The sequence below is a fragment of the Aotus nancymaae genome, unplaced genomic scaffold, assembly GCF_030222135.1.
Source record: "Aotus nancymaae isolate 86718 unplaced genomic scaffold, 86718_ANA_hifiasm-v0.15.2.pri h1tg000058l, whole genome shotgun sequence".
Taxonomy (NCBI): Eukaryota; Metazoa; Chordata; class Mammalia; order Primates; family Aotidae; genus Aotus; species Aotus nancymaae.
The window spans coordinates 39522881-39534829 of NW_026988472.1; positions in this window are offsets into that span (position 1 = coordinate 39522881).

Genomic DNA, 11949 nt, shown 5'->3' on the forward strand with positions numbered 1-11949 from the left:
TTCACTTTCCTCAGTTAAGTGTTTAATTAATTTTTTATTTTATTTTATTTATTTTTGAGATGGAGTCTTGCTCTGTCACCCAGGCTGGAGTGCAGGGGCTTGATCTTGACTCACTGCAGCCTCCGCCTCCCGGGTTCAAGCAATCCTCCTGTCTCAGCCTCCCAAGCAGCTGGGATTACAGGTGCGCATCACTACGCTTGGCTAATTTTTTGTATTTTTTGAGTAGACACTGGGTTTCATCATGTTGGCCAGGCTGGTCTCGAACTCCTGAACTCAAGCAATCCTCCTGCCTTGGCCTACCAAAGTGCTGGGATTACAGGTATGAGCCACTGTGCCCAGCCTAAGCATTTAATTTAAAGGCACGGGGCTCATCTGTGGGGGGATAGTGTCACACAGAAAGTCTCACTTCCCCCGTGGAGACTTCATCACAGCCCCAGGAAAAAGATGTCTTAGAAAGCTGCAAAGTTCCTTAAAATCCAGACACTTTGGAAACTGAGAATAGTCTCACGATCTCCTAAGGTGAGACTAATAGCTGTCATCCTAAGGCACTATGTGAGCAGGTCCTCCAGATGAACCCCATTCGTGTCACCCTGGAGTTCATCAGAAATGCAGTCCCTGCCCCCATTCCTGCAGAGCCAGAAACTCTGGGGGTGGCACTGACAAGCTACGTTTTAACAGCCTGAAGGTGACACGGACACTGGCTCCAGCTGGAGAAGCACAGATCTAAGAAAAGCAGGGGCAGAAAAGGTCCGGATCCTCTGCCACTGGGCCTGATGGGATTGCAAATTTTGGCTAATATTTTCTAGGTACCAGCAGATTGATATATAGGCCTGGCACCCCCAATTTTCCCACCGTCTACCCCAGTCAGGCCCTGACACACTAATTGAGACTTGGCCAGTTCAAAGGTGTCCCCTTCCACAGAAATGACCAAGATTCACTTTAGGGGATCCAAGAGACGGCAGATGGTAGACAGGGCTGAGAGCAACTCGGGGAGCTTTGTCCTTTGAATCTTGTAAAAACAAAACAAAACAAAACCCTGGTCATTGCCTTACCACATTTTGAAGCCAACAAACTTTTCAACCCAAGCAGCCCCGACCGAATGCTCGAGCTGCCAGCAGGGGTCACTAGCAAGCTGGAGGAACGCCCCACGCCTTCTCTCACAGCACGTGGGTTTAAACGCCCCCTCTACAAGCCAGAAACAAAATGTCTAGGTAATAGAGTCTTCCCACGCACAACAGCTTTGGATTTTTTTTTTGACTATCATATAAAGAAGAAATGATAGCCATTTGTTATAAACCATTATGCATGCTTGGACATGGTGGGCTGTTTATAATGCCGAAACATAGAATCACTGTGACTGTTTATTCAGTGGCTCGGATACCACTATTAGAATCATTGCTGCTGACAGGATTAGTCTGCAATGTTACAGGGAAAAAAAAATCTTGAAAAAGCTCAGAACAAAACTAATTACTGACCCAATCTTTCCTCAGTTTATCTAGTAAATATCTTTGTATTGCTGGCAGAGTCTAGGTCTCAGATCATTATATCCAGGTTTTATTTTTATTATTTATTTATTGAGACAGATTTTCTTGTTGCCCAGGCTGGAGTGCAGTGGTGCAATCTCAGCTCACTACAACCTCCGCCTCCTGGGTTCAAGCAATTCTCCTGCCTCAGCCTCCCGAGTGGCTGGGATTACAAGCATGCACCACCACGCCCGGCTGATTTTATATTTTTTAGCAGAGATGGGGTTTCTCCATGTTGGTCAGGCTGTTCTCGAACTCCAGACCTCAGGTGATCTGCCTGCCTTGGCCTCCCAAAGTGCTGGGATTACAGGCGTGAGTGAGCCACCGCACCGGGCCTTATATCCAGGTTTTAAACAAAGACTTTTCACTTCCCTAGATATCCAGGGGGACAATGGAACGTCATGTGAGAAACAGGAAAACTTTTCACTGTACAGGATGCCTGCCCTCTCTGGCCCTGCCCCCAGTCACTGTGACCACAGACCCCACCACCAGCCAAAGAAATGTGAAAATAAAGAAACCATCTATCTGTTCAACAATAAGGGACTGGTTGAATGAATTATAGCTACAGTGGAATATTAGGAGTTAACATCAGATTGTTAAAAATATTGGACCACATATTTTATAACATTAGTTACCTTCTGATATCAATTCTATAATTTTTAAAAATATGTAACTGTAGGAAAAGGCTAGAAGGTGACATATTGGCTTATTAACGGGTTATGTGGACTATATGATTATAGAATATTTTCACTTTAAAATTTTTTTGTCTTTGAGATAGAGACTCACTCTGTCGCCCAGGCTGGAGTACAATGGCACGATCTTGACTCACTGCAACCTCCTCCTCCTGGATTCAAGCCATTCTCCTGCCTCAGCCTCTTCAGTAGCTGGGATTACAGATGTGCACCACCATGCCCAACTAAGTTTTTTGTATATTTAATAGAGATGAGGTTTCACCATGTTGGCAAGGCTGGTCTCGAACTCCTGACCTCAGGTAATCCACCCACCTCGGCACGAACCAATGTGCCCAGCCTCATTTTAAAATTTTGATTTATCTTTAGTTTACAAAATTTCTACAATGAACGTTTCTCTTTTAAAATGAGAAGAACAGGCCAGGCACAGTGGCTCACGCCTGTAATCCCAGCATTTTGGGAGGCTGAGGCGGGTGGATCACCTGAAGTCGGGAGTTCGAGACCAACCCTACCAACATGGAGAAACCCCCATCTCCACTAAGAATACAAAAATTGACCAGGCATGCTAGCGCATGCTTGTAATCCCAGCTACTCAGGAGGCTGAGGCAGGAGAATCACTTGAACCCAGGAGGCGGAGGTTGCGGTGAGCCAAGATCACGCCATTGCACTCCAGCCCAGGCAACAAGAGTGAGACTCCATTTCAAAAAAAAAAAAAGAGAGAGAGAGAGAATAGTTTGGGCACGGTGGGTCACGCCTGTAATCCCAGCACTTTGGGAGGCCATGGTGGGAGGATCACTTGAAGCCAGCAGTTTGAGACCAGCCAGGGCAACATGGTGACATGTCATCTCTACCAAAAAAAAAAAAAATGTATATATATGTATATATGTGTGTGTTTGTGTGTGTGTGTCTGTATATATATATGCACATATGTATGAATTAGCCGGGCATGGTGGCACACGTCTGTAGTCCCAGCTACTCAGGAGGCTAAAGTGAGAGGATCCCTTGAGCCCAGGAATTTGAGGCTGCAGTGAGCCGTGATCATGCTACTGCACTCTAGCCCAGGTGACAAAATGAGACCTTGTCTCTAAAAAAAATAACAATTTTAAAATGAGAAGAATGCTAGTTATGAGATGATGAAAAAAAGCTTTATGGAAGGAATCCTATCACAACTATTTGGTAAAGACAGTGAATGCTGCCTACTTTGCATTTGATAAATCTCAATTTTAATTTCTTTACGATTGGCAAAGTTGATAGGCAGTTAAGATAGTTATGCAGACAGCTGGCGAATTCTAGCCATTTTTTTCTGAGCAGGGAACTTGACACAGAAGGAAGCTTTGAGCTGTGGTAATGGCGATGGGTGCAAGTGCCACTGAGGTCCCCACCCCATCTGCACGCTCCATTGGACATGATCGGCCTCTGGTTCGGCTGCTTAAGTCACATGCCCTCCTTTCTTCAGCAGCAGCTGCCGGTGTCCCCAGAAAGATGGCAGTTACTACTCAAATTTGCCAAGTGCCCAACTGATTCATTCCCAAAGTGCACCTAGAAGACAGAAATTCCCCTTCCCTCCCCTCCCCCTCCCCTCTCCTTTTCTTTGACAGAATCCTGTTCTGTTGCCCAGGCTGGAGTGCAATGGTGGGATCTCAGCTCACTGCAACCTCCGCCTCCGGGATTCAGGCAATTCTTCTGCCTCAGCCTCCCAAGCAGCTGTGATTACAGGCACACACCACCACGCCCAGCTAATTTTTGTAATTTTAGTAGAGACCGGGTTTCACCATGTTGGCCAGGCTGTCTCGAACTCCTGACCTCAAGTGATTCACCCACCTCAGCCTCCCAAAGTGCTGGGATTACAGGCATGAGCTACTTCACCCCTGCACCCGGCCCAGCGATGCTATTTCTTTCTGGCAGTGGCAGACATGGGCTGGTCTGTACTGAGCGCCCACTCGCCTCCCCACAGGGGTCGCAGCCACTGCTGAAGCTAAGAGTACAGCATTTTGGCATCCCTGGGATTCATCTGTGGCACCTCAATTGCGGGGCTCTGCCCAAGATGATCTGTAGCAAGCTTTGCACCCTTTCTCACGCCAGGGCCCTCATCTGAGCCACAAGGATAAGTTAATTCATGACCTAGGACAGGTACTCCAGGACTTTAGGGCCTAATCCTCACTCAGGCTGAGACAGGGGAGTGGACAACTGGAACTGCAAGTAGGGCACGGTGACTTTCCGAGAGAAGGCAATCATGCCATGGTAGACCTGGAGGTGGCTTTAACAATGGCCAGTCCAGGCCTCTTGCTCACAAATGAACAGACGAAGGCCCAGGGAGGTTAAGTAATTTGTCTGAGGTCACACAGCTAGTCAGTAACAGAGCTGAGACTAGAACTCAGGATTCCTGATTTTTGGCCCAAATTCCTGTTGTATCAGACTTTTTATAAAGAATGGGTGAATAAATGCAAGAACAAAACTTCATGTTTTCTGGACTTATACTGTCTGCAATTTACTTTAACAGAATATGGCATCAATGGAGTGCTATCAACGTGTCTGAAAATCAGCTTTAATCTTCCACACTCAGTGGGCACCCAGTTAACTTGTGAGGAAGTTCATTTCAGGGATAGGCCGTGGACAGTTGAAGGCCCATAAACAGAGAACCTAGAGAAGCTGGAAATACCCTGTCTCAATTTGCACCAGCGAGCTTATTAGGAATAATTTTCAACTGGTGAAATGAGTGGGGTTCAAGATATATGGTTAGCCAGGCTCACACCTGTAATCCCAGCACTTAGGGAGGCTGAGGTGGGTGAATCACTTGAGGTCAGGAGTTCGAGACAGCCTGGCCAATGTGCCAAAACCCTGTCTCTACTTGAAATACAAAAATTAGCCAGGTGTGGTCACGGACACCTGTAATCCCAGCTATTTGGAAGTCTGAGGCAGGAGAATCGCCTCAGCCAGGGAGACGGAGGTTGCAGTGAGCCGAGATTGCACCACTGCACTCCAGCCTGGGTGACAGAGTGAGACTTCGTCTTAAAAAAAAAAAAAGATATGCGGTTGGCTCAAAAGACTCTCAGGGCCGCCAGCCCTCGTGTGAATACAGTCTAACCGTCTGACAAGCCACCTGCTTGGGTCTGCCTGGGATCAACACTTCATGAAGAAGCTTGTCACAGCTCCCAGAAGGAGAGAACAGGCCGTTGCCAAGCGTGAGGGAACAGGATGGATGGCACATTTTGTGCCTGCATAAATAAATGATCTGGACAGAATTCTGTCTATGACTTCTTTTATTGTAGCATAATAGTGAGGTTTTAGAGAAGGAAAGAGACAAAGGGCTTCACCTGCTTTAATTGTGGGACACTACCCTATTTATCCAAGTGACATGATGTCGAAGGGCCATATTCATCCATTCTTCCAATAGATATTTCAAGAGTGCCTATTCTAGGATGAAGGACTATAAAAACCAGACAAAAACCCTACATTGTAAAGTGGTTTAGATCAGGTTGTAAAAACTGGTTTCAAAAGCAACTGGTAGATTTAATCAAAAGGTATCCCAAGCTGCACACGGTGGCACGTGCCTGTGGTCCCAGCTACTCAGGAGTCAGAAGGATCACTTGAGCCCAAGAGTTTGAGACCAGCCTGGGCAACATAGTAAGACCCCAACTCTTAAAAAACAAATGGTATCCTGAATTCTTTGCAAAACTCCAGAAAGCCAAGATTTCAAATTTCTACAGTTCTTCAAAGATGAAATAGTTATGAAATTTTGAGGGGGGGGGACGGAGTCTCACTCTGTCACCCAGGCTGGAGTACAATGGCATGATCTCTCACTGCAACCTCCACCTCCCAGGTTCAAGTGATTCTCCTGCCACAGCCTCCCAAAGTAGTTAGGATTACAGGCGCCCACCACCACACCCGGCTAATTTTTTGTATTTTTAGTAAAGACAGGGTTTCACCACATTGCCCAGGCTGGCCTCGAACTCCTGACCTCAGGCGATCCACCTGCCTTGGCCTCCCAAAGTGCTAGGATTACAGGCATGAGCCACCACGCCTGGACTGTGAAAATCATATAGGAAAAAACTCTACTTATGTGTGCAACTAAAATTTAAGGAGTGAGGACTTAGTAATTCTCAAAGTGCAGCCTCAGACAGGCAGCATCAACAAAAATGGGGAAATCTGTTAGAAATGCAAGCTCCCAGACCCCATCCCAAACCTCCTGAATAAGAAACTCTGGGAGTGGGGACCTGCAATCTTTGATTTAAAAAGCTCTCCAGGTTGGATACTCTGGCTCACGCCTGTAATCCCAGCATTGTGGGAGACTGAGGCAGGAGGATTGCTTGAGATCAGGAGTTTGAGACCAGCCTGGACAACATAGTGAAACACCATTTCTACTAAAAGTACAGAGATTAGCTGGGCATGGTGGCGCACCTGTGGTCCCAGCTACTTGGGAGGCTAAGGCAGGAGAATCTCTTGAGCCCAGGAGGTTGAGGTTGCAGTGAACTGTGATCACACCACTGCATTCCAGCCTGGGTGCTAGAGCAAGACCCTGTCTCAGAAATAAAATAAAATTTAAAGCTCTCCAGGTGTTTTGGATGCCAAGTTTGAGGACCATAGGTGTACTTTATAACAAAGGACAATTCCGCCAGGCATTCATTCCAGCATGAGAAATAACACCACATCTGTTCTGCAGTTTCAGAAAAATTCCACCAGGTGGCGCACTAACCTGCGTACAGCCGTCCCCTTTATCCACGGTTTTGCTTTCTGCAGTTTCAGTTATCCATGGTCAACCTCCGCCAAAAATATTAAACAGAAAATTCTAGAAATAAACAATTCATGCTTAAAATTACACACTGTTCTGAGTAGTGTAATGAAACCTAGCGCCATCCCGTCCTGTTCTGCCCAGGATGTGAATTATCACTTTGTCCAGCGTATCCACACTGAATGTGCTACCCCTCATTCTTCACTTAGTAGCCATGTTGGTGATTAGATGGAAAAAGCCAGTATACAGAGAGCTTAGTACTATTCAAAGTTTCAGGCATTCACTGGGGGACTTGGAACATATCCCCTGAAGATAAGTGTTGGCTGGGACCACTATAGTGGGAAAAACATCTGTCCTGCAATTACACAACAATTCCACCTGGTGGCACTCTAACTTGAGTAACGGAAAACTCTCAGATGCAATTGCAGGCACATTCTATCAGGAGGCTATGTAATCAGAGTAACAAGAAAAACATATCTGTGTGCAATTACAAGAAAATATTACTAGGTGGTACTCTAACCTCATTAATAAGAAAAACAGTGCTGCACTCCAGCATGGACAACAGCTCCAGACTGTCTCAAAAAGAAAGAAAAAAGAAAAAACTCTCACTGGATGCAGTGGCTCATGCTTGTAATCACAGCATTTTGGGGGGCCAAGGTAGGTGGATCTCTTGAGGCCAGGAGTTGGAGACCAGCCCGGCCAACATGGCGAAACCCCATCTCTAATAAAAAAGGACAAAAAAATTAGTCGGGCGTGCTGGTGTGCAACTGTAGCACCAGCTACTCTGGAGGCTGAGTTGGGAGGATCACCTGAGCCTGGGAGGTGGAGTCTGAAGTGAGCCGAGTGCGTTGCACCACTGCACTCCAGCCCAGGCAACAGAGTGAGACCCTGTCTCAAAAAAAGAAAAAAAAAAAATCTGCCCTACAATCCTACAATTTACATGACAACCCCACAGGGGGCATTCTAACATAAGAGATAAAAAACATATTCTGCAATTACACAAAAATTCCACATGATGACATTCTAACACAAGAAATTTAAAATTGTGTTATGCAATTATGTACAAAGTCCCATGTAACATAAGAAATAAAAAGCCAGCACTGCAGTTACATAAGAATTCCATAGGTGGTGCTCTAACATAATGAGAAAATTGGTCACAGGTCTGGCATTCTCTTGGAATTTAGTCAAAAACCACATTAATACGTGGTGAGAAACTTACAGAATTTATTTACTTGGTAAATTAAAGTGTAAGTTAAAATTTAGTACATACGATTTGAATATATCTTAATATAGGGTTTATTCTTGTACATTCTTCCCACCAGTAGCAGATCCTCTGGGGCAGAAATCAAATAATCTAATTTTTCAGTCTCCTCAACCTCTACTACAGTAGCTGATGCATAATAGGAATTCAATATTTATAAAACAAGTTGAAGAATGAATTAAAAACGTGAGGTCAGGCACAATGGCTCATGCCTGTAATCTTAGCACTTTGGGAGGCTGAGGCGGGTTGGAGTCAGGAGTTCAAGACCAGCCTGGCCAACATGGTGAAAACCCGTCTCTACTAAAAATACAAAAATTAGTCAGGCATGGTGGCGTGTGCCTGTAATCCCAGCTACTTGGGAGGCTGAGGCAGAAGAATCGCTTGAACCCGGGAGGCAGAGTGAGCCAAGATTGCACCACTACACTCCAGCCTGGGCGACAGAGTGAGACTCCGTCTGAAACAAACAAACAGTGAGTGGTTAGTGAGGATCAAATGAATGGAGGAAAGGAAATACGAATAGAATAAAAATCTAGAGCTTTTGAGCTCTATTTCCAAGACTTCTGCATCCTGCAGTTAGACAGGTAGAGTGAAATGTGATCAAGACTGGAATAATGATGTTCTTTTCAATGCCTTCAAGTCAAGATTTTTTAAAAAAGTTAGTGAACTAAAACATAAGAAAATTAAGTTTATTTTTAGAAAGTAAGACCTGCATCACTGTAATCCCAGCATTTTGGGAGGCTGAGGTGGGAGGATCACGAGGTCAGGAGATCGAGACCAGACTGGCTAACATGGTGAAACCCCGTCTCTACTAAAAATACAAAAAATTAGCCGGGCATGGTGGCAGATGCCTGTAGTCCCAGCTACCCCTCGGGAGGCTGAGGCAGGAGACTCGCTTGAACCCAAGAGGCAGAGGTTGCAGTGAGCCAAGATTGTGCCACTGCACTCTAGCCTGGGTGACAGAGTGAGACTCCGTCCCAAAAACAAAACAAAACAAAAACAAAAACAAAGTAAGACCTGTAGTCTCAGCTGCTTGGGAGGTTGAGGTGGGAGGATCACTTGAACCCAGGCGGTTCAGGCTGCAGTGATCCAAGATTGCAGCAGTGCATTCCAGCCTGGGCGATAGAGTGAGATCCTGTGTCCCCCGCTCAAAAAAAAAAAAAAAAAAAAGGAAGAAATTAAGTAAGAAAATTAGGTTTGCTTGTGCTTTCAGAAGCTATTGAAACTATTTCAGTAACTTAGTTATTCAGGAACATGGTTTTCCAATTAACTGGGTTGATAGCCCGGAGGAGCCTGGAAAAGCTGCCTTCAGGGTTCCCGCAGGATTCATCCCAGAAGGGAGTGTCTCACTCTGCCCAAGGCTGGGCTGCACCAGCAGCTGCAGGATGACCAGGCAAGGGCCTGGTGATTTGCAGACCAGACACACTCAAGGCCAGGCCGGGGCTCGCTTAGGAAACCTGGGACGCAGCCAAGCTCCCTTCCTGCCAGCTGGCAGCTCTTTCTGGTGCTAATTGCTGCATCCTTCTTTTTGAGATCCCCGAACCCACAGAGTCCTGTCCTCTCATCCCATCAAAACCTGCTTTCCCAGTGCTCACCAGCTGCTGTGACCCTGATGGCTTCCAGTTCCACAGCCCGAAAGCTGTTTCTAAATCAGAAATCCGAATCTTCTGTCCCGACCCGCCTCTCTGCCCGACTGCCCTCAAGTTCACGGTCACACCGCTAACTTCAGGTCCAGTTTCCCTCGCCACCTTCTGTTTTGCCTTTGGGAAGGGAATTTGCATTTTCTTCCGAGCTAAAGACCTAAACTCCAAAGAAATCTCAAATGGTGGTGTTTTAGGCATCAGCCACTGATTAGGGATTTGTCAAAGACGAATCTGGGGCTCTTCCCCGCACTGGGCTGCGCTTTGGGCTCCGGTCTGTATTGCTCACACAGCTGAGAGCTCCTGGGGCCCCGGGTTTTGCCTCGCAGGGATGTTACAGGATGCCCTAGTAGCCTATTTAACAATGAAAATGGGTGTCCAGGCCCCTGGCGTTCGCGGTCTCTGTCATGAGTCACCGCTTCACACCCTGGAGCTTTGCAAAGCCCTGAGTACCACACTGCCAGCACTCCTCAGCTGTGCGCCACAGCCCCTGAGTACCTCCCACACAGACCCAAACAGGACTGCCTCTGTCGCTGCCTCTGCCTATCTGCACCTAGTGGGGCCAGGCTTGTCCATCTCTCTCATCTGGGCTTCCGCGGAGGTGAAATAGCAGCCTTGTCCTGCTCCTGTCCACTCCCCATGTGGCAGTCAAGGGTGTCTTCCAAAAGCATAAACCACACCTTTTCCCTCCCCTGCTTACCGCGCATAGGTGCTTTCTCAGCGCAATTAGAGCAAGAGCCACAGTTCTTACCAAGACCTATTAAGGCATGACCTGATCCACCGACTTCTCCCCTCCTCACTGGCCTTCTGTTTGGCTGTAGCCTGGCCACATGGTCTCTCCCTTCTGTTCCACCAGCCCGCGCCCAGATCTCTGCATAGATGCCCACTTCCCTGCCCCGGGGGCTCACCAGATAAAGGCTGCCCTTCCCTGATGACTCCATGCGACTTTTCCACGTGACTCGACCCATCTGCTCTGTGGAATGATTTTGTTGATGTGTTGATCATGGGTGTTCCTCGCTACAATGGGAGGATCCCTGAAGGGTAGGTATCTTGAACATGATGTTCCTCTCAGAGCCTAGCATGGTGCTAGATGACATGTTTATGGAATCTTCTCCACTCAGACTAATATTCTATCACAAAACCCTTGGGGAATTCTCTTGCGTCAGTTGCATCTGTGTACATACAAGAAGCCACAGTCCGTCAGTGAGAATGAGGGTCCTTAGGAAGTCCTGGATAGAGAACATGCCAGAGGGTTGTGTTTCTCTCACGTTCTTGGTCCAGTGTAGGGACACATGGGAAACGGGTGCCCTGTGAGGCTGCCATGGCTTCAGCTTCTGGAGGTCTCAACCTCTTAGCACGTAGACAAATGAGTTTAAAAGGGGAAACGTGGCTTCTGCATCTTGGTACTTCTTGTTTGCTGCTCTTTTACACATTTGAGAATGCGGCCTCATCTTCTGTAATAAGTATGGCTTTAGGTTCAGTGTCGGCAGGATGTCGGTTTCTTCAAAATGAAAACAATATCATGCAAATCTGAAACAAAGTTGGAATGATCACATTTCACTTTCTGGTCATTCATTGATACGTGTTATGGTTTTAGGTTCTCTTAGACTGTGGTTCTCAAAATCTCAGGAGTGATTTTGTCCCTAGGAGCCATTTGGCAGTGTCTGGAGATATTTTCGGTTGTCACTGCTGGGGAGAAGGGCGCTATTGGCACCTGGTGCGACAAGGCCAGGAACACTGCTAAACATCTCACAGTGCACAGGAAAGCCCGCAACAAACAATAACGTGTTACCAAATGTCAGCAGTGCTGGAGTTGAGGGCCGTGGTCCTAGACTACAGAAAGAAATCACGCATTGCCTGAAAAGAAAAGGCACATTCTTTCTAGAGGGTGAAAAATACAGATAAACCCAGAGAAGAGAAACTGCAAGCAACTGTCAAACTTTCGGTGTTTCAGCTTTCTAGTATTTTTTTTTCTAAATACAAACATCAACAAAAACGATATATACCAGAAACAGTTTGTAACTCTTTTTTTTTCCTTTTTATTCTTGAGATGGAGTCTCACTCTGTCGCCTAGGCTGGAGTGCAGTGGTGCGATCTCGGCTCACTGCAA